General features: G+C 40.6%; 1 protein-coding gene across 2 annotated transcripts in view; it reads left to right on the forward strand.

The window, feature by feature from the left end:
* Window positions 1-24,291, forward strand: part of LOC145343021 (guanine nucleotide-binding protein G(I)/G(S)/G(O) subunit gamma-7) — a 253,139-nt gene that overhangs the window by 55,679 nt on the left and 173,169 nt on the right. For both annotated transcript variants that reach the window (XM_080188755.1, XM_080188756.1), the window contains exon 2: window positions 23,379-23,450. The gene's annotated coding sequence lies outside the window, so the exon portion shown is untranslated. The remainder of the gene's footprint in view (window positions 1-23,378; window positions 23,451-24,291) is intronic.

The following is a 24,291-nucleotide window of genomic DNA, read 5'->3' on the forward strand; positions in this document are numbered from 1 at the left end:
AACTCTGAAGAATTATTCAGTTATACCTTTTAAGACATTTGCAGGTGAGGGTATTGGGTGAAGGTGTGGTCTGTTGCCATGTGATGACCACAGTGATGTTTTTCATTGCAAAGCAGTTATTAGACACTCAATGAAGTAAATATGTATGTGAAAAACAGCCCTTTGGGAAATACACTGAGTTGTTTGCATGCATCAAACTTAGTCCCCAGTACAAATTAACTTTGGGAAAGGAGGGGTTGTGCTTTAAAAATTATCTGTATTTCCAAAGCAGAAAGAATCAATTTTCCTAGATCCTTTTGAATGTTATCAGTCTTACTGTAGACTTGTCATAGTTAACAATGAACTTTGGTTACATTGATCCATTTAAGCTTATGTGTGCTTGTTGTTCACAATTTTTTGATCTATGTCTGTCATTTCCTGCAGTTCTAGAATAACAGAATCACAGAATCTTTGCAGTGCAGAAGGAGGCCATTTGATCCATCAAGGCTGTACTGGCTCTCTGAAAGAGCATCCATCCTACCTCACTCCACTCCCCTACCTTATCCCCACACATGCTTTCTGTTCACAGTTGCATCCATTGTCTTTTTAGTTCAGATATTTGTCTAAGCCATTCTCCCAAGAAACGTCTATTAACATCACCATCATTGTCAATGGGTTTCTGATTACGTTTGTGGGAATGCACATTAAATTTCAAATGTCTTCACTGTCTGGGTATGACGACTTGCAATTTACCTGGAGCCTTTTAGAAGCTTGACCACATTGCAATTGTAAAATGTCAGGTGACTTTTTTTTTTGAAGGCTTCTTGTGGCCATTTAAATGGAAGGTTAGTCTTTTTTTACACAATTTGATAATATCACTACTCCACATTCATACACCCATCTTCTCCCTTGGAACCCTCCCCACTAAAATTGACCATTCAAGTCCATTTACTGTTAACTAACATCATTGTTGTCCGTTCCACACTCAAAAACCATCATGATCACTGTCACTGCAAAAAGCTCAACCTAGATCCATTATTTGTATGGTATGTATTCTGTACATGTTGTGATTTATGGACGTTTTTATTAGTAATTGAAAAACACTGAACCCCATGTTTTCAAGTTTAAAAAATTAATGACAAAACGCTGGAGCCCAACTTGCATGAATTTGAGAAATTAGTTTGAAATTAGTTTTTGTTCTGAGCATCTCTTACCTAAGGAACTTAAAACCACTGCCACCATGCAACTTAGAGGGAGTATTACTCCCATTCCTAAAATCCAGAGTGCACTTTTATTACAAAGCATCTAGTTAGATAATGCTGTAACCCAGGAATTGTAACATTGAACCCTTGTTACATGCACTTGCTATTGCAGTTTGCATGTGCCACCATATATCCTTCACTATCATCAAGGAAAGGCACACTGGAAGCAACTCAGTAGATGAGTCATCTTTGTAAAATCAACTAATTTGTTGATTTACATAAAATATAGAAATGAGAGGATACAGCTTTCACAGTTGAACAATAGAGCCATAGAACACTACAGCACAGAATCAGGCTTTTTGGCCCTTCTTGGCTGTGCCGAACCATTTTTCTGCCGAGTCTCACTGACTTGCACCTGGACCATATCCTTCCACACCCCTCTCATCCATGTACCTGTCTAAGTTTTTCTTAAATGTTAAAAGTGAGCCTGCATTTACCACTTCATCTGGCAGCTCATTCCAGATTCCCAGCACTCTCTGTGTGAAGAAGCCCCTGCCTCCCCCCCCAATATTCCCTTTAAACTTTTCCCCCTTCACCCTTAACCCATGTCCTCTAGTTTTTTTCACCCCTAGCCTCAGTGGAAAAAGCCTGCTTGCATTCACTCTATCTATACCTGTCATAATTTTATACACCTCTATTAAATCTCCCCTCATTCTACGCTCCAGGGAATAAAGTCCTAACCTATTCAACCTTTCTCTGTAACTCAGTTTCTCAAGTCCCGGCAACATCCTTGTAAACCTTCTCTGCATTCTTTCAACCTGATTAATATCCTTCCTTGTAATTAGATGCCAAAACTGCACACAATACTCTCAATTCGGCCTCACCGATGTCTTATACAACCTCACCATAACATTCCAACTCTTATACTCAATACTTTGATTTATAAAGGCCAATGTTCCAAAAGCACTTTTTACAACCCTATCTACCTGTGACGCCACTTTTAGGGAATTATGTATCTGTACTCCCAGATCCCTCTGTTCTACTACACTCTTCGGTGTCCTACCATTTATCTTGTATGTTCTCCCTTGGTTTGTCTTTCCAAACTGCAATACCTCACACTGAAATATGGCAGCTGCTTTTTGTTCCATGGAAACAAATTAGAAAAGCAGTGCTGCTATTATAAATGAAATTGCACTTCCAAGCTAGCTATTCCTAAACTAATGAGCGCCACTAGTTCTGCTGTCACAAGAAGCTCATGTTTACTTGTCCCATTTTGGTGTCTTATGACTGTCAGAGAACACGAGACAGAGAAAAAGAAACTCCCTCTTCCGTCCAACCAAGCTGCAAATCAAGATCACCCTTCTGACAAAATGTTTTCCTTTTTGATAGGAGATCCTCTACAATCTATGGGTGGAACTTTAGTGGCTCATCCCGCCCATCAATGGACGGAGCAAGCCAGTAAAATCGTGCAGGAGCTGAGAAATCAGGATCACACCTGATTTCTCGGCTCTCACAATTTTATGGGAGCTGGATTTCTTGTGAGGTCAGCCTCTCCCCCAAAATGGGCAAGAGGCTGAATAATTTATTTAAATATATTGTAATGTTCATTTACACGTCTTTAGTGAACCTGGCGCTCAATCATCGGGCTCACTTGCCTTCGTTTCCTCACCAGGAGAGGTTCTCTCTGGCAAGGAAAACACCTGCTCCAATCAACGGGAAACAGTCATGTTGGCCTTGCCGGTGGAACTGGATGGCCATTGAGGCCCCCTGAGGAGGCTAAGAATAAGTAGGGGTACCCCTTGGGCTGTGTCAGCCTGGCAGTGTGGCACTGCCAGCCTGGCACCTGACAAGTGCCCAGTGGTGGGCAGTGCTGGGGGTGGTGCCTATGGGGGCAGGGTCTACGGGAGTGGGGCATGAAGGGGGTCCAATCAGGGGGGGCCTGCTGTGCACTCTGCAATGGGATTGGATCGGGGAGAGCCGATTGGTCTGGGGATGGGAGCGTGCAGCAGATGCTAGATGCCCATGTGTGTGGGGCTGGCGATCGGCCATAGATCCCTGCAATTGTTTGATGGGGGGGAATTGTGTTCAGGCTGACTGAAGTAGCAGCGACCTGACAGCAATCTCTCTGTCGGACCCCTACAGTTCAGAATCAAAAGTCTGCACATGTGCAGTAGCTCCCTCTACAGGCTGGCTGGCAAATTAAGTAAGAAGTCTCACAAGACCAGGTTAAAGTCCAGCAAGTTTATTTGATAGTAAACCCACAAGCTTTCAGGGTTTGCCCCTTAGTCAGGTAAGTGGAGAGTTCTGGTCTCAAACAGAGCATATAAAGGCGCGCACAGTTTACAGAATGCTGATTAGAATGCAAGTCAATCTTAAGAATGGAATCAATTCTTAAAGGTGCAGACAATGTGAGTGGAGATAGCATTAACCATAGGTTAAAGAGATGTGTATTGTCTCCAGACAGGACAGTAAGTGAGATGTTGCAAGCCTAAGCTTGAAACGAAAAGGCTTTCAGCAAGTTTATATTGTCATCCCTTTCTCCCTACTAATGGTAACAGAGCTTTCATATACTTGGGCCATGCCTTCTTAGAATTCCTTTATAAATCTCTCTGACCATCCTTTCCTTAAAAAAAAAACCTATCTTTTAGACCAAAGTTCTTGCTGCTGTACTTGTTATCATCTTTAATCAGATTTCCATCCCTGCCATGGTACAGAATCAGCTCTTATGGGAGGCACAGATGACATCCTATTGTATCTACAACAAATGTAAACGATCCCTCCCATTTTCTTGGTCTGGTTGCAGCTTTTGATTACACCATCCTCTTCCACTGTATCCAGCTGTGCTCACCATCTATCTATCTATCACCATCACTTATCTATCGAAATGTTACCAATCTATCGCTTGCAATGGCATTTCAGCTTTTCTTCTTACTCTGTGGCCTTACTCAGCTGTCCCCAAGAATCTAGCCTTGCTCCACCTCCCTTATTTCTCAATTACATGCTTCCCCTTGGCAGTGTAAGTTTCACATGTATGCAGACAGCACCCAACTTTCTTTACCTATTCATGGAATGAGTGTTGCTGATCAGGCCAGGGTTTATTGCTCATCCTTATTGCTCTTGGAAGGCCTAGTTTAACCATCTTCTTGAGCTCCTGAAGTCCATGTGATGTCATCCATAGTGCTACTACAGAGGGAGCTTCAGGAATTTCACCCAGCAACAGTGAAGAAATGGCAATATAGTTTCTATTGTGTGTGTGTCCCGGAGGGGAGCTTGCAGGTGATGGATGTGTCCTGGATGATGTTGAGCTTCTTCAATGTTGTTGGAGCTGTATTCATCCAGACAAGTGGAAAGCATTTCATTACACTCCTGACTTGTGTCTTGCAGGTGGTGGACTGACGTCGAGGAGTCAGGAAGTGAGCTACTCACCACAAAATTCTCAGTCCCTCATGTGTTTTTGTAGCCACAGTACTTATGTGGCTGGTTCAGTTAATATCTGGTCAATGGCAACCTCCATGATGTTAAATGTGGTGGATTCAGAGATGGTAATGTCATTGAACATGAAGGAGAGATGGTTAGATTTTTTTCTTGTTGGAAATAGTCATTGCCTGGCACTTTGCCACCAACATTACATGCCACTTATCATCTCAATCCTGAATGGTGTTCAGATTTTGCTGCAAGGCATTCGACAGCCTCAGTATCTGAGGAGCGCAAATGGTGCTGAATATGATGCGATCATCAGTGAACATCCCCACTTCAGACCTTGTATTGGAAGGAAGGTCATTTATGAAGTAGCTGAAGATGGTTAGGTCTCAGCCTGCAACAGTATTCTGTGACTGAGATGATTGACCTCCGAAAACTGCAACTATCTTCTTTTTTGCTGGCTATGGCTTTAAACAGTAGGGAATTTTCTTCCTAATTCCCATTGATTTCAATTTTGTTAAGGCTGCTTGATGCCATATTTGGCCAAATGCTGCCATGATGTCAAGCTTAAATGTGGAGCTCAGCTCATTTGTCTACATTTGGACCAGGGCTCTAATGAAGACTGGAGCCAAGTGACCTTGTGAAATCCAAATTGATTGTCAGTGAACAGATTATTGATAAGGAAGTACCACATGATAGTAGTGTAAGTGACACGATCTATCACTTTGTTGATGATCGGGAGTATACTGATGGGTTGGGAATTGTCTGGGCTGGATTAGCCCAACTTTTGAGGACAGCACATACCAGGGCAATTTTCCACATTGTCAGACGGATGCCCATGTTGTAAGTAGTAGAAAATTTGGCATGGGGTGTGGCTAATTTGGCTGCACTAGTCTTCAGTGCTATAACTGGGTTGTTGTCAGAGCCCTTAGACTTTGCTTATCCAGTGACTTTTCTTCATATCACATGAAGTGAATCAAATTGTTTGGGATTGGTATCTGTGATGCCAGAAACCACAGGAGATACCAAGATGAAATCCAGCACACACAGCACAACAAATCCTGTCACAATCCTCAGGAGTCAAATAGTAATTCATAGGTGATTTTAACTAAAACTGAAAAAGCTGTTCAACAAAAGTAAGATTTAAATTAAACTTATTTTAGAATGATAATGTAGATCAGTTTAATTTTCACAAGATAGTATCTGGCGAAAGGAGAATAGTTGGCAGAACCACAGTTCTGTTTACCGAAGTCACGGTTTAGTCATAAAACAGTGACACTTTGTTACATTCTATGTTGATGATTGGTATATAAATGTTGTAAGGGCAGAATGATTCTGCAGTGGCACATTAGAAGCAACATGAAGTGACTGGCCACATTTTATGCTGCTATTTCTCACTGACCTGTTATTGAACACAAAATTGGTAGGGGTTGACTGAAAGTGTCCGCAAATAACTTTGAACTAATTTCATTATCAATTGAAAAAGGAATCTTATTCACAATGTCAGATTTCAACTGCATAACTTTTTTTTTCCCACAATGAGGACTTTCTCACAACAAAGCTTTTGTCGATTAATCCCCCAGTTGGCTGAGTGATAATATACAGGCTCTTGAATCAAAAAGTCCACAGTTCAAGCCCCAGTCCAGAGATTTGAGCACACAGTGAGAGCATGTGCTCTCATGGAGTGCTGCATGATCAGAGGTACTTTCTTTTAGGTGAGGCATTAACCTGAGGTGCTGTCTGCTGTTTCAGGTGGACATAAAAATTTCCATGTGACTGTTTGAAGGAGAGCGCCAGAGTTTTCTTGCTGCGTTGGCCAATATTTATTCATCAGCTAGAATCACTGAAACAGAATGCTTGGCCTTCTAACCAGTTGCTGTTTGTTGTCTCTTGTCGTGTGCAAATTGACTCCCTTGTTTTCCTATAACAATGATGCAATTCAAAAGTAAACGACTGTAAACGTATTGGAACATCATAAGTTTTTAGAAGGCTGTATATGAATACAAGTTCTTTACTGAAGTAGAGCCAGTTCTCCAAATGCTTGGTTCCTCCTTTTCTCTCTTTTTAAGTATCAGAGTGACATTTGTTACCTCCCAAAATGCAGAAGCCGTTCCAGAATCAATAGAGTTTTGGAAGATGGTCCTCGAATAGATGCAAGTCCCTTTATTTACAGGCCTTTTTTTGTCCTTCATTAAGATGGCATTCATCTGGCTTTTAATGATTGTGTGCTTTCTGCCTGCAATATTAAAGACTTAGACAGCTGTAAAAACAGGCACTATGTTGCTGGATTTCTAGGCCCAGTACTACCTGACCATGACAAAAGATGAATAAAATGGCTTTTAATATGTTCAATTAATACTTTGAAAATTCTCAATGGAACAGATTAGGAAAATCCTTCCAGCACTTAATCAAACTGCCTGTCCTGCACTTCAGTCAACTGGCCTTTAAAAGCCTCCCACATGCCAGATGTGGATCTGCTCCCAATTCACATTCACCAGTTCCTGTCTAATTTGGATGTCCTGTCGTCACCCAATTAAGTGTCAGAAAGCCCTGCTTTCCTTCTTTCCTTCCTCTACTTCATCAATCCCAAATCTAACAAAATTCTGCAGATAATTGAAAAATGGAACATAAAACCAAACAGCTGTAAAATGGGTGTATTGGAGAAATGTCATGTGGCCTAATGGCATGTTGGATTTCTTGTTGCTGGTCACTTAAGAATTTTTTTTGACTTAAAATACTATAGTCATGATTTATTTTCACTTCAGAAATTTAGACTTCTCATTAGTGCATAATGGGGAGAAAATTTTATGATGCATCATGTAACATTTTGTATCTAACAATATGCATTATGGATACAAAGTACAGTAATGTTTCATTACCTGGGACTATAGTTATATGTCAATGCACACAGTGGTGGAATGTGAAATGCTTTTTAAGTTGTGTCAGTGTTTTGTTACCCAGTTGATTAAAGTAGTTGACAGTGCAGTGGATTTCTTCCAAGGAAACTGACATTTACTCCACCTTCGAATGTAGATCAGGAGAAAACAAAATGGATACATTCACTGACAATTTTATGGTAACAGATCTGTTCTTTTTTTCAGACTGATTGTTAGGTCATAATATTTTACTTAGCTGTATTAAATATTTCTCTGGAGAACATGATGTCTAGAAAAAAGAAACAAATTGACATGGTTGCCTTTTTGCTGTGGAGATCTACATTATTTTATTAAATTTGAAATACATTTTTTTGTTAATAAAAACAAACAGTCCTGTAAATGAGTATTGACCAGAACTACTGACTCAGAAACCTATACACAAATCTGGGAAAGATGATGTTCCGAGTCTTTAAATTGATTGACCAAACAAATTGTGTGAAAACTGTGGATGATGTTAAGATCTAAGTGTCAAAATTCTAAGTTTTGAATTTAAAAATCAAAATGCATTCATAAATTGCTGGTTTGTATATTTGACCTTGGGTGAGGCTCGGATTGAAAGCAAAATGATCTCTGAGGAATAACTGATCCAGATGTTTCCATCTGTTCCTTTTTTTTTGCTGCCAGACATACTGCTACAGGACAGACTGCTGAGATGATCACAGTTGCTTGTTACAATGGGAAAAGCTGTTTTCCTCTATTTAGTCTGGTTGACATCTTCTAGAAGTAATTTTCAGCATGTCTTCAGGGTTTGGACTTTGCTGTATTTTATCGAAAGTCTGCAGCAAAGCTCAGGCAAAAGCATTGATCCAATCCTGCAATTTACAAGCTGAAGGTTCTCTTCTGTTGAACGAAATGAGAAGCAAAACCTAGAATAACAGTCTTCTGCTGGTACACTTGAATGGAAATGGAAGATTTCTCCTGCAGTTCAGATCACTGAAACAATTGCACAGTGGTGTGTGTGTGAGAGAGATGTGATATATATGAAATGCACTTTAGTGTAACTTCCTGTGTAAGTATTCCAATTTTAAAATGTTTGCTTACCAGTAATGGCATACAGTACTTCAATGAGAATTTCAATGTTTTGTCTCCACTTCTTTGTAATCTATGTTATAGCGTCTCCTAGCCCTGAGTTAAACTGCCAAAATTCTAAAGATTTGCAATACTTCAGTCTCTTTACAATGTATAATTTTTTTTCAAATTCCTGCATTGCGGCTCCCTGTGAACCCATTTTTATGCCTACCCAGTCCCAGTCTAGTCTTGACTGTTCAACATAAAAGCCTAATATTGCGGATGCTGGAATCTGAAACAAAAACAGAAAACCTCGGTAGGTCTGACAGCATCTGTGGGGAGAGAATAGAGCCAAAGTTTTGTCAGAGCTCTGATGAGAGGTCATCTAGACTCGAAACATTGGCACTATTCTCTCCCCACAGATGCTGTCAGACCTGCTGAGATTTTCCAGTGTTTAACATCTCTTCCTGCATTTCCTCCCAACATTTTGTGTTGTCACCCAGTCTTATCACCTCGTTGCTGGAAATAAAATTATCCCAGCAACCACATTGAAATCAGCAGTGTCCACCTTTGGCAGATGGAATTGTTATTGGCAATGATTAGGGGAAATCCCAGACCATTGTAACTGCTGTAACATAAACATTTTAGTTTAACTTCTATATACTCTTGATAATAGTCAAAAAATAACTTGTAATGCCTTACATTATCACAGTGCCAACCTGGCAATGTTCATTCTGTGTGGATGGAATGATATAAAGTATACAAAGTACATGAATTGAAAAAGTTGCAACATTAGTAGGTTTATTGCTCCATAGTTGTTATTTTATACTTACAAAATCCAAAAGAATACATTGTAACTGGAATTAAAGCCGGATAAGCTGGATAAGATGAGCGAATACTTTTCCACATCAATCCCGAGTCAGCTGGCCACTTGTTTTGGTGCTACTAGTGATGATTAGATGATGATTTGAATATCTAGATGAAACTATCCATATCCGTCATCCTTTTAACATGTGGGAAAAAGTTGTCATTTAATTAAATGTGGCTTGTCAGAGCTACTTAGTGTTGAGAACCATGACTCCATGTTCCAAACATGTTGCTAATGCACTCTTCTCTGCCAGAGTGTGATGATACTGTCCTTCTCAAAAGCCCCTGCTTCTCATGAACCACATACTGACCCATCTGAATTTACATTATTGCCTCACATGTTCATTCATCGCTCCTGTGCTTGTTGATTTACAACTGGCAGTGCCTCAAATTTAAAATTCTCATTCTTATTTTCAACCCCACTCCCCAATAGTTGCATCCTTTTTTGTCTCTATTACAGTGATAGAGAACCTAGGTTGGTGCGTGGGCTACAAGATCGAAATCAGGCATGTTCGCTAACCATGACCTCAGGAATAAGATTAAATATGTTTAATTCATGCTGAGTATTTCATAATGAATTATAGAAAATGCTTGATTAATTACTTATGAATAGAAGCATCATCAACTTCGAACGGTAAAAATAAAAAAAATGTACATTCTGAACACAAAGGGAGCATAAAGCTCTCATAGTCAATGTTGTGTGCAATCAGCATGCATCTCACTTCACTTGCCCTTGTTATATGTGTAAAACATTAATAGGTTTCAGATATGCTGGTAAGAAAAATCTTATGCAGGTGGAAATCAGTGGCGTGGGGCAACACCAACAAAATGTCTTGTGGGTCATACTCAAAACACAGGGCTGCAAGTAGCCCCTGAGCCATAGGTTGTCCACCATTGCTGTATAACCTCCTCCAGCCATGCAGCCATCCAAGCTATCTGAGATCCTCCAACTCCTCCACCCTCTTGAAACATCCCCAATTCCCTTCCCTCACCACTGATGGCCATACCTTTATCTGCCTTGGACATAAGCTCTAATTCCTTCCTTAAATTCTCTGCATCTCTACTATTCTCTCCTTTAAGTTATTTCTTAAAACCTACCTCCACAACTAAACTGTCCTAATATCTTTTTATATGGCTGTATGTAAATTTTGTCTGATAACACTCCTGTGAAGCATCATGGCATGCATTATCACATTAAAGGTGAGTACAAGTTCTTTTTGTAATCTGTGTTCATTTTGTCATCTTCCTACTGACATCTCTCAAGCTCTGATTGAAGCTTACTCACTTCATTTGAAATTCCCTTGTTTGCTTTCTCATTTAAGACCTGTTAGTATTATGGACTATGATACTGTAAAGTGCAGTATTTTCAGTGTTGATGATTTAGTAACTGAAGTGTATTTGTTGAAATTTAAGTAACTAGGAAATATTCAAGACAATACTTACAGAGAAATGCAGACATGGCTAAAAAGGAGAGCGATAACAAAATATGTCTTTTATTTGGATTTTGTCACCTAACCAACATATTTGACCTTTACGATTTTTGGTATCGCTGTCCAATTGAGGGTATCTGCATTTAACTTCCTATTAACTGTTATAGGCTTGCATGTTGGCATTACATATAGATGTGATAATGTTTAGTACTCCTATCGCTGGAACAGAAATGCTCCATTCAGATCCTGGGCAGAGCTGTGCTATTAATAATAAATGCCTTAATGGGTTTGAATGAACATTTCCTCTGTCATTTTAATAGAGAAAACTTTCATTTATGTAACTTTTTCTTATATCCCCAAAGCACTTTTCAATCAGTGGGTTACTTTTGAATTGTTGTCACTGTTACTAAGTGTCCAAATGCGTGGGAACAAGTAATGCAATGACACTCTTAGCTCAGAATTATCAGGCCAATGAGAACATTGGAAAAAAAGGACAAACTCAATCAAAAGAGCTGCCATGAAAAAAATGGTTTTAAAACATGCAAACTTTTTCCTCCTGAAAATCTTGTAAAGTAGCCTTTTGAAAATAAAAGCTTTTCAGTGAATTAATGAACCTGGGCGATTATACCTAGTGCTATAATCACAACATGGGATATAGGAGCTGAATATAATTACTTAATTGTTCACAGTAAATTAAAATGCTTTAGATTTGCTACAGTTAGACATCCAGGAGAATTTTAAAACACATTGCATCTTACATAACAGTGTTCAATTTGTAAGCTTGTAATAAAATGTTAAAGTCAAAGCAGAGCAAACAAGTAGGCAGAATTCAAAAGGAATAGAAGAAAAAGTGCAATGTAATTGGATTAAAGGGAGACATGATTAAACCAGGATATTGACTGGGAGATGCGAAGAACAGAACCTTGTGTTTTCAGAAAGCAGACGAATATTGCACTCAAAGAAAGAAGCAATAGCAACATCTGGGCAGTTTCAGCTGATCCTTTGTGAACTAAGATTGGAGTGGCAAAAAAAAAATCAGTATTGGTTATTACTAAAGATCCTTTGGAAAGGAGGGAAGGATAAACCAAGAAATATGTTTGTAGGTGAAGTGTATGTTTCTAAAGCAAGTACATTTACTATTTTGCTTTTTTATGAACGGTGAACAAAGTAAGTGGCTGCCTTGGATTTAATGTTTAATAATAAAAGTTAAAGTATATAAAGGTAGAAGTAAAGAATCATTCAGGATCTGGTGATTGTTATGATAATTAGATTACACTCTTGTGTTGACCTAGTCAGAATTTGCAGGATCAGTGGGAGGACACCTGATTTGCACAAGTAAACAAACACAGCCACCTTTGCAGACACATCTCTGGTGCCTGCCTGCCTTGTGTAGTTGAACTATTTGACAGTTACCTGTCTGACATGGAAGGATTGACCTTCGTTGCATACAACATACAAATGAATTTGGAGCAGTAGGCCATTCTGCCCATTGGGTCCGCTCTGTCATTTGATGAAATCATGGCTGATCAGGTTGGTCTTGTCTATCTTCCTGAATATCCCTTATACTCTTTGACTCTCTTGCCAGTCAAGAATCTGACTCAGCCTTAAAAATATTCAGTGACTCTGCCTCTACTGCTCCAAGGGGAAGAGAATTCCACAGACTAACAACCCACTTAGAGGAAAAAGATTCTCATGTCTGTCATATCTTTAATCCCCTCCCCCATACAATTTAAGCCTCAGACAAGGGAAAATATCTTTTCAGTTTCCACCTTGTCAAGTTCTCTCAATATCTTATACATTTCAATAAGATCACCTCTCATTCTTCTAAATTCCCATGGATACAGGTCTAACATGTCCAACCTTTTCTTGTAAGACAATCCCTTCATCCCTGGAATTAGTCGAGTCAACATTCTCTGAATTGCTTTAAATACAGTTATATCATTTTTAAATAAAGAAATTAAAACTGTGCACAGTACTACATTATTATGCTTGTATTCTATTCCCCTTGTAATAAATTATAGCATTCCATTTGTGTTCTGAATCACTTGCTATACCTGCATACTAACTTTAGGTTTTGTGAAAGATAAATTTAAATACGCTTTTTCTCAGCAATTTCCCCATCAACCACCAGTGTTTGTAGGGTAATAAAAATTTATTTTAACTCAAAGTTCTTCGATCTAGGTCTGGTTTGGGACACATCTCTTCCCTATACCATCTGCAGGCTTTTCACTTCTGATTAGACGTGTCAATGTCCCTTGCTGTGTCAGATTCTGAATGATCTGGGAAGGCAGGACCTCCTAGTGCAGGGAGTTCTCACCGTCACTAACATTTGCCTTGTAGATTTCAGTAGGTTTCACACCCCTGGAATTACAGTAGTAGGAACCTTTTGCAACTGAATCACTCCCATTTTCAGCTGACACTGCCAATCTCCCATTGGACATACAACGAGTCCTTGGTAGTATCCCTGCAGATTTTCCTGACTGATAATGTTATACTGACCTTCAAAAGGTCAGACTTCAGGATTTGATCTCGCTTTAATGATTGTGAAATCTGCAGTAGAAAGATGGGAGGAGCTGGTGAAGCTGCAGTCTATTCATTCTGAACAAATCAAAAGAGATTAATGGGTAACAGAGGCCAGTTTAGTTAAGTAGAGGTGAAAACGATAGCTATATACAACATATGAACTAAAATAAAGCATTGGGGCTTCTTTCTTTCTATAAAAAGAAATTGGAGAAGAAGATGTAAATACAACCAACTGTAGAATGTTAAAAAGATTGGCTTTATTTTGCAGTGGAAAGTGATTTTATTCTAGTATGTAATAGTTAAAAATATCATTGATCAGTAATCCAGTTCCTTGCACCTTTTGCTGAACAAAGAACAGCCATGTCAAAAATAGGATAGGCCAAAAGTAAATAATGTATACTTTGTAATATTGCTGTAAAAGAGCAAATTATAACAAGGTATTGCTTCAAAAACTTTTTGTTTGCTTTACTGTATGTGTTTGAGTAATGTGGTCTGGGTTGTTATTTGAATATATATTACATAATATATTTGAATTTTAAAATAGATTGTGTGTTTACAAAAAAATGTAATTTTTATTAAATAAGGTCTTGGACACATTTTCCCAACTTGCCTGTGATGGGTTTTGTGGTGGGTGGGAGTGGAAAATTTTGAGACAGGTGAGGGGCAGGATTTTCCCACCATACCTGCTGGGGACTGGAAATTCGTGTCTGAAGTCAATAAACCTTTAGTTGCTCCATCAAATTTTCCACTCCACCCACTATGATTCCCTCAGTAGGCGGGATTGTTGGCCCTGATTTTGCTCCTGACTGAGATGAATGGAACATTCAAAGTGTATCTGTAACAGTGTCCCTCCAGGTTCTCACCAATGCCAGTGAAACTCCACACTTCTGGGGGTATAGGGTTGCTCTGCTCACTGGCCTCCTCTGTTCTCTGGGACGGTGTTATCAGCAGGGCTGAATATGAGACAAAGACCAGCATTGCAGCAGGGTGGATGGGGAGTGGAGGAAGGAGACATGGGGGACAATGGGCACTAGTAGACTGCAAGCGTTTGGGGTGGGGGGCAGGATGAAGGAGAAAAAGGGGACAATGGTAGCAATAGTGACGGGGAAGGAGACAAGGGGGACACTGGGCAATGGTGGGTTTGGAGAGGTGGAGACTACGGACTTGAAAGACCGAGGATTAAGAAGCTGGAACCTGACAGAGCAGATTGGAATGTAGACATAAAAATAAGTGAATGTGAATTGAGCTGTATGAGTGGGGCTGTATGGACACAGAGGAAGACTTCCTTGAGAAGGTGCAATTGGAGCCAATGCCTTTTGCTGCACTTTAATGAGAGACTGCAAGAGTCAATGGCTTCACAATACTGTTGTATCATTTGAGCTTTAACAGAGAGGTATGTGAGATTGAACAATGCAGGCAACTGTTAAGGAAGCACAGCTGCTTCGCATCTGCCAGATCATCAATGAAAGTCTCTAATGTGCTTTCTCCCTTTGGCATGGATAACAGGCCAAAGGACATCGAGTCATTGCTGAAGTCCAAGTTGAGCTTGATTAGCATACCAAATCAGAGATTACAGAAGTCCTTTTGGTAAGGTGGCATATTTCATCAGTGTGTCAAAATCTCTCCCAAACTCTGTCCAATTAAGATGTCAAGTATCAGCGTTGGCATCGTGGTCACCTGGGTATGTGATAGTTGCCAATTGATATAGGCAATGCCACTTTTGTGGGAAACCTTTTACGGACATTGAGATACGCATGTGGCTGGAGACAGCATCATAGCTGCAGGTCTTATCCTTTGGCATGACTAATGAGGCAGTCTTCTCATTTGGAGAGACAGTTACAGCTATCCCTCCAGTGTTAATTAGGACGCCTAACTCCATGCTGTCATTGCTAGGTATTTTGCAGGCATTTTCAGTAAAGAATTTGACGCATCTCCCTCACATAACATGCAGGTAGAATAACTATCATGAGTCAGCTACACATCACTAAGTAGGAGCATACCTCACTCTTACAATAAGAGGGCAATTAAATGTAAATGCACAATGCTTTCGCATGAGGAGACCATTCTCATGAACAGCAAATGTACCTTTGTAAATACATGATATTAGTAATAATTGAACATCTGTGACCCTGAAGTGATTTCAAAGCTTTTTAATTTTTCTAACCGTATGTCTATGTCTAGGAGTGTCGTCCACATCTGTAACTGGTGTGCCCTGTTGATGACTTTGGTGGTCGCCCTCAAGAGGGCTAAGAGTTGGGGTACTACGGCCTGCTTTGGGTGTCCTGCTGTGAGGCAAGTGAACCTCTGAGCCTGTACAACCGGAGGTGATGTCACAGGCAGAGGGGATTGGTTAGCGACACTGTTACAGGCATCAGTTTGGATGGCCCTGAGGTCTCTCTCTGCTGGTCCTCCTCGCTTTGGGTGGCCTAGCACCCCTGGCTCACTCACTGATGATGAGGAGCATCTGGAGGGAGGTCTAGATGCCCTGCCCCCCTCTTGCCTAGCCACTGATGAATTCCACCAACGCCTGTGGCAATGGAGTGTAGGTCTGAGCACAAGTCCATCAGGATATTCTAGACCACAGTCTCCAAGAGGTTGCCACTTTTCCCACAGAAACCTTGAGATGCTTGCATGTTCAAGCCATGACATGTTCAAGCCATGAAAGAACACAGACAGACTCCTCCATTCTTCACCCTTGCCTGTCGATTGTTTCTCACAACTCTCCCTGATTTTCAGCCATCTGCTGTTGCATCTACATATCTGTGACATGGCCGTTTCCAGGGGCTCATCATCAGACTCGGACTCGGACTCAGTGTGACTCTGGTGGTAACTACAGCGTTGATGGATCTTTTTTCACAGGCTCCTTAACTTCCACACCTGAGGTAGTCGGCAGGTTGAGACATACGTTAGCTCTGGAGGTCTGCCAGGACCTGCTGGTGCCTGTAAGAGAGGGAAGAGAGACTTAGTTCATGAACAGACAGAATAAAACATTGAATGCCACTCTGAGAATGTCAGGATATGATGAACTCATGGAGGTCTTATCCGTACTAGCTTGTGGGAGATACCAATCATGCCTTCCTCACAGGAGTACTCTCCTTTCTCACCCATCCTCCTCAAATTTGGTTAGTGCCAAGATGACTGCTGTCCCTTGTCCAGTCCGGGATCTCTCCTTGTTGTAGATGAACTTGGTCTGCATGAAGACAAGTGGATAGATTATGATGCGGTAAGAAGTCTCACAACACCAGATTAAAATCCAATAGGTTCATTTGGTAACAGGAGCTTTTGGAGTGCTGCCCCTTCATCAGGTGAGTGCAGGATTTGGATTCACAAACAGGGTATATATAGGCACAAACTCAATTACAAGATAATGATTGGAATGCGAGTCCTACCAGGTAATCACGTCTTTACAGGTACAAACAATGCAAGTGGAGAGAGGGTTAAGCACAGGTTAAAGAGGTGTGAATTGTCTCAAGCCAGGACAGTAGTAAGATTTTGCAAGCCGCAGGGGTTACAGATAGTGTGACGTGAACTCAAGATCCTGCTTGAGGCCGTCCTCATGTGCAGAATTTGGCTATCAGTTTCTGTTCACCGATCTTGCATTGTCATGTGTCTTGAAGGCCACGTTGAAGAATGCTTACCTAAAGATCAGAGACTGAATGCCCTTGACTGCTGAAGTGTTCCCCAACAGGAGGGGAACACTCCTGCCTGGTGATTGTTGAATGGTGTCCATTCATCCGTTGTCATAGTGTCTACATGGTCTTGCCAATGTACAATGCCTCAGGACATCCTTTCCTGCAGCATATTAGGTAGACCACGTTGGCTGAGTCGCAAGAGTATGTATCATGTAACTGGTGGATGGTGTTCTCACGTGAGACTTCATGTCATGAAGGCTTCCAATGACACGTGACAACGCAGAGTCGCTGAGCAAAAACTGATAGTCAAGTTCCACACACATGAGGACGACCTCAAACGGGATCTTGGGTTCATGTCACACTATCTGTAACCCCCACAACTTGCCTGGGCTTGCAAAATCTCACTAACTGTCTTGGCTGGAGACAATACACATCTCTTTAATCAGTGCTTAACTCTCTCTCCACTCACATGGTCTGTAAGTTTAAGACTTGATTACCTGTAAAGACTCGCATTCTAACCATTATCTTCTAAATTGAGTTCGTGCCTTTATATGCCCTATTTGTGAACTGAAATCCCACTCACCTGATGAAGGAGCAGCACTCCGAAAGCTAGTGGCTTGTGCTACCAAATAAATCTGTTAACTTTAACCTGGTGTTGTGAGACTTCTTACTGTGTTTATTCCAGTCCAACGCTGGCATCTCCACATGATAATAGAGTATCCATGAGGCAATTAGTGTTGCTAGTATTGTGTGAGATCCATGAGCAGCACAACCTTTTGAGTGCATAATGAGAGTGTGAGATTAGAATGAGCCAAAGGTTGACTTACCCATACGGAGCAGATGTGATCATTCATCCTCTCTACGCACTGTATGGCATTTCTTGGGCATGACTGTGTTGCCAAGGCCAAGCAAGGGAAGGTGGTGCACTTCCTAGAGCCATCCCTGGAGTAGAGAATATCCCAATATAGGCGGACACCATTGACGCGAGTCTCCAGGGAGTCACTACTAAATCTCAGAGCAGCTTTCTTCCTTGATGTGGTATCTCGAGACATTGCCTTCACAAAGTATGTTGGTGAGAATGAATGGGTGTGTTCAGGCAGCATTTAAATGTGGCGCCCAAAGATTCGGTCCTACTGTGTGACAGCAGGTGAACAAATCAGTTCCCAAAGTGTCAGGTAATTTGGAGCGATACCCACCGATACATAATTAGCTTTAGTCCCAAGTGCAGAATCAGGTGTGATTTACCGTTCCTGGTGCCTAGCAGGAAATACACCGCAGAACCTGCCCACCACAGCACTTTGTTTCAATAATGGAGAGTTCCATCCTTTAGATTTTCCACTGGAGAATTGTGATTTTAAACATCTCAACATCATTTTCCTCCCAAAATGCACATTTTAGGCAGAAGAGTTTTTATTTCTCTTTGTTGCACACTCATGACTATAATTGTGTTACTATGCCACCTGATGGAATCACATTATATTGCACCTAAGCACATGTCACTGCTGACATTTTTTTAATTTGTTAATGGGGTGTGGGCTTCACTGGCTGTGCCAGCATTTATTGCCCATCCCTAATTGCCTTTGAGGCAGTTAAAAGGCATTTCTGTGGGTCTGGAGTCACATGTAGGCCACATCAGGAAAAGGTGAGAGATTTCCTTCCTTAAAAGGCAATCAGATGATGACAAAGTATCCATGAGGCAATCATGGTTTTTTTACACCAAATCAACAATGATCATGGTGAAACTTTTAATTTCAGATTAAAGAATCTGGTGACCTGGTGCAATGACAATAATCTCTCCCTCAATGTCAACAAAACAAAGGACATAGCCATCGGCTTCAGGAAGTGTAGCGGAGGACATGCCCCTGTCTACATCAATGGGGGCAAAGTGGAAATGTTGAGAACTTCAAGTTCTTACGTGTCCAGATAACCAACGACCTATCTTGGTCCCTCCATACTATTGTTAAGAAGGTCCACCAACACCTACTTTTTCAGGAAACTAAGGAAATTTGGCATGTCCGCACGGCTCTCACCAACTTCTATAGATACACCATAGAAAGCATTCTTTATAGTTGTATCACAGCTTGATATGGCTCCTGCTCTGCCAAGGCTGCAATAAACTATGAAGAGTCGTGAACGAAGCCCAATCCATCACTCAAACCAGCATCCCACTGACACTGTCTACTCTTCCTGCAGCCTTGGAAAAGCAGCCAGCATAATCAAAGATCCCACGCACCTTGGCATACTCTCTCCCACCTTCTTCCATTGGGAAAAAGATACAAAAGTCTTAAGATCACATACCAGTTGACTCAAAAACAGCTTCTTCCCTGCTGCCATCAGACTTTTGAATGGACCCCATCTCATATTATGTTGATCTTTCCTTACATCATAGCTATGATTGTAACATTACATTCTGCACTCTCCTTTCCTTCGCAATGTATGGTATGTCTTGTCTGTTTAGCGTGCAGACTTTTCAGTGTATTCTAATAAATGTGACAATAATTCAAATCAAAGATTACCCTGGGTGTCTCTATTACTAGTCCAGTGATAATATCACTATCTCCCCCTAACTTGAACTTTGGAGAAAGCTTTGAGTATTCATAAGGCACTTTGGAAAATCCTCATGTCATGAAAGGTTGTATCTAAATAGAGAATCACCTTTCAACCACAGAAGTGTTTCCTAATTTCACTCCTGAAAGCTCTAGATTGGATTTTTAGACTATCCCCAGTCCGAAACTCTCCAAACAGTGGAAGCAATTTTTCCTTATCTAAACTATTTATTCTTGGTAATATCTTGAAAGTTTTGATCAGAACTTTTTAACTTCGAATACAACCTTAGTTTTGTAATCGCTTTTTAATTCTTGGAGTTCAAGCATCATTCTAGTCAATCTATCCTGCACTCCATCTAAGACCAAACAATCCTTCCTAAGTGTGGTGCCCAGAACTGCCCACAGTGCTTCAGGAATGGTCTAACCAAGACTTCATAGCTAGAGCATGACTCCTACTACTTTGTGTTGTTGTCCTCTAGAAATAAAGGGCAGCATACCTTTAGCCTTTTTGACTATTTTCTGTACCTATTCATGAAATTTTAATGATCGATATGCCTGGATCCCTAAGTATCTTTGGACCTCCAGTGTTTCTACCTTTTCACCACTTAGAAGGTACCTATTCTACCTTCTTTAGATCCAAAGTGGATGCCCTCACGGAAATCAATTTGCCATGGCTGTGACCATTTACTTAATATCTCTTTGTGATTTTAAACGTCCAACTGCACTGCTTACATTGCTGGCTGTCTTTGTGTCATCATAAGATTTGGATATGTGCCTCTCTATTCTATCATCTAAGTCTTTAAAAAATACGATAAATACTTGATATCCTAACCCAATCCTCATGGAACACTGTTACCAATTTATAAGTCAACCTTCAATGCCAAAAACATTCCTCCTAAAAACAAGGGTCAAGATATATGCCCACAATAAAATGCAAACCACTGGTCTTGGTGTAGGGTGGTTGTTATTTTAAAATGTGGAAAATACCCGCTGGAAATTCAGATTAAGTCAATGTGACATATTTTATGAGGTGATTCTGCAAACATGCCTTTAACCCCAACCAAAATGTTTTAAAAACTGTCAAATTAATTATCTTGGCATCCAACTTAAAAAGTTTATCAAATTCATTCTGAGTCACTTTGACTATGGCATCATCATAAAGATCTCACTCTGGATCAGATATGGTGCTTTCATTGGATGTCCACCAAGTTCCCATGGATTGCACCCCATTCGACAGCATTGGTGGTGGCGGCTTCTCTTGATAGCACACTGACATCTAGAGATGGTCAGGTAAGTCCAGAAAACTCTAGACTGTGGTTGGGCCCATCATGGATTGGCCTCCTGCTGTTAGTCCACCCTCCAGCTGGAGACTGTCTTCTTGCTATTGCTGTACCAGTGCCTAATGCACCTTCCCTCTGTTCCACTCCCCCACCTGGCAGTCCAAGAGGATTGGGTAGATCAGTCCCATGCTATTTGGTGTCTCCCTTTATCATGTGTGCACCTGCAGACAAATTCCCCATTGTCCTTGGCCTTATCAATTCTCCTAGATTCTGTGGCTTTGAGCCTCGCTCCACAGGTCCTGCTAAGAGGCCACAACCACAATTGGAAACCCCCCAGTTTCTTAGAGCGACTCACTGGTTCTTGGCCCTCAGCTCCTGAAAGCCCATCTGCTCATTCTTGACCCTCATCTAGCGGTTTCCAATCATAATATGACAATAGCCTCCTCTCCGCTTTCTTCCAATGATCCAAAAATACTGAAGTCAGTTCTGATATGGCTGATTTCCACAGGTGAGTCAGACTTTGACTTGGTTGTGCATTCTTAAGTGGTTGAGGATCTGATAGCCTGTGATCCAAATGCGGGCTTGATGAATTAGATTGCAATTAGTCACATTTTAAATAAGCATTAATTACCTGCATAACTACTACAATTGACATGTTGCCATGTTGTAATGGCAATGCTGCTATGGAGAATTCTCGCAGCCGGAAGTATGATGACCCAATGTCTCTCAGTCTGAGTTTCATTCCAGCATAGCCTGTTCTGATTCTGTGACCTCTTGCAATCCACTGAAGTGGACCGTGATCAATACCATAAAGTCATTATGACAAAGAAGGATGCTATTTTGCCTATTGAGTCCATGTCAGCGGTCTGATGAGCAATCCAGTCAGTCCCATTAATTAGCTCTATTCCCTTAGCCCTGCAAGATTATTTCCCTCAAGTGCCTATCCAATTTCTTTTTGAAATCATTGATTATCCAAGCTATCACCACCTTCCTGGACAGGAGGAAATTCTTACTCAGATGTTGAATAAGCAGTCTGATGATTAGCAATAGTGGAGGAGTTGAGAGAAGTAGTGGTGGGATAGAGCTGGGTGTCATCAGTTTACATGTGAAAATAAACAACGTGTCTTAAGTTGATGTCGTTTAGAGGCAGCCTTTAGATGAGAAATAGAAGGTGGTGGAAGAGGAAGAAAAGCCATTGTAAGTGATTTCCTGTCTACGATTAGATTTGATGTGGGTATGCCGGCGTTGGACTGGCGTAAACACAGTAAAAAGTCTGACAACACCAGGTTTTAGTCCAACCGATTTATTTGATAATACTCACAAGCTTTCGAGGTTTCCCTCTTCGTCAGGTGAATGGAGAGTTCTGGCCTCAGACAGAGCATATAAAGCACAGACAGTTTAGAGCTTACTGATTAGAATGCGAATCCATTCTAATCAGTAATCGCTAAACTGTCTGTGCTTTATATGTTCTGTCTGAGGCCAGAACTCTCCATTCACCTGACGAAGAGGGAAACCTCGAAAGCTTGTGAGTATTATCAAATAGATCGGTTGGACTAAAACCTGGTGTTGTCAGACTTTTTACTACGATTAGATTGACAATAGGACTGGAGCCAGGCAAAAGGAGTCCCATTCAGCTGGATGTCACTGAAGAGGTGTTGGAGGAGGATGGTGTGATCAACACTGTCACAGGCTGCAGACAGTGCAAGATGCATGAAGAAAACATTTTACCTTTGCCTCACACACCTAGTATGTCATTTGTGACATAATCAGATACAATGTATTATAAAGACTTCCTTAAGCCTAATATTAAATATGTTCTGTCTAATTATAAAATGAAGTTACAACAAAACAAAGGCCATTCAACTCAAATGGTTCCATGCCCATTTTCATTTCATTTTGTCAGCTTTCTCCCTCGTATGCTTCCCCTTAAGGTGTCTGAACTACTCCACATGATAGGAGTTCCACATTTTAACTATTTTTGGCTTCTTCTGAATTTGGTATTGACATATGAGTGACAATATTATATTTAAAACCTTGAATTTTGGACTGCCCACAAGTCAACGCCAATCCTCTTTTTTGGGACCAGAGCCCAACCTGTTAAATTGTTCCAGATAGTTGTTATTGCTCGGTCCTGGTATCTTCATTGTTGATTTGTAGACTGGAACTGTGCATAGTTTTATATCAGAGAACCAGTAGAACTATTTTCCTGGGAAGAGAGGAAGGCAGGGTGGGGGGAACTGGAAAATAAATATGAAATATAAAACAATTCAAAAACGAAATAGTGACTCCACCACATCGACGATAGATACTTTGAAAAAATACATATGGGATCTAATTCTAGAAAGATTTTTTTAAAAATGAGTGCCTCATAATCTCAGCAGAATATTGCATGCTGGTAATTGCCTGCCTACTATATACAGGTAGCCTATAATTATAATAACATCTATCCACAAAGTAATTATTCTTTATAGCTATATTAATCTTTTATATTGCTGAAAGGCATTTTTTTATGTAAGCATGCAGTTTTTAATCTACTTAATTTTGTTTTCTTTTAGATATTTTGACGGAAGGATCGTCCTATCTTCAGACATCTGTCAAACTTTCCTCTGCAACTGCCCCAACAGCAGGTATGCTAAAGCATTTAAGACTGACGTGTCCTGCAGTGTTTCCTCCTCGTAGAAGAGCAGTTGGTGTCCAGTTAGTAGCTTTCTCCAGTAATACAACAAAGATTAACAAACAGTCAGGTCAATCTCAGGTATTTGCATAGGAACTACAACAAAAGAGGAAAAAAAGAACCACAGATACGATTGTGGTGTGCAGGCTTGGTCATCCTCTCTAAGTATCCCATCGTGGTAACTCACATAGCCGTATAGTTATGTAACTTCATACAGATCGTCTTTAAAATTAATTTATTCTGTTTTCCAGTGCGCTGTTACTGTGCCAAATATTGATATGCCGTTTGAAGGATTTAATTTTGTGCTGTTCATTTATTTTTAATTGTATCCCATGTGTCATTCAGCAGCTGAGGAAGCAAATAGCAAACCACTTTCAAGCATCTGCCTATGCCATGGTGAAATCATGTTCTTGAGGATACCCAAGGCCAATGGGGACTTGACAAAGGGTCACCTAGACTCAAAACATTGGCTCTACTCTCTCTTCACAAATGCTGTCAGACTTGCTGAGATTTTCCAGCATTTTTCTGTTTTTGTGCCAATGGGGACTTGTCTGTAGATGTCTTGATTTCCCCTAATTCTGTGGAAAAACACTTGACCATGTTGCATTGCTGGCCCTTTACAACATATGTTTTGTACCTTAATGATTCTGGGTTAAAATGCTGCTGCTACTGTTTTGCTCTTCAAATGTACCAGTCCAAAATCAGCAGGAATAAAAGGCTGGTTTTATTAGCTTGATAACGTTATAACTGCTCCCCTTCCCTGGTGAGACCTAGAAATAACAAGTCACATTCTG

Source organism: Carcharhinus amblyrhynchos, chromosome 5, assembly GCF_965287045.1.
Source record: "Carcharhinus amblyrhynchos chromosome 5, sCarAmb.v2.hapA, whole genome shotgun sequence".
Taxonomy (NCBI): domain Eukaryota; kingdom Metazoa; phylum Chordata; class Chondrichthyes; order Carcharhiniformes; family Carcharhinidae; genus Carcharhinus; species Carcharhinus amblyrhynchos.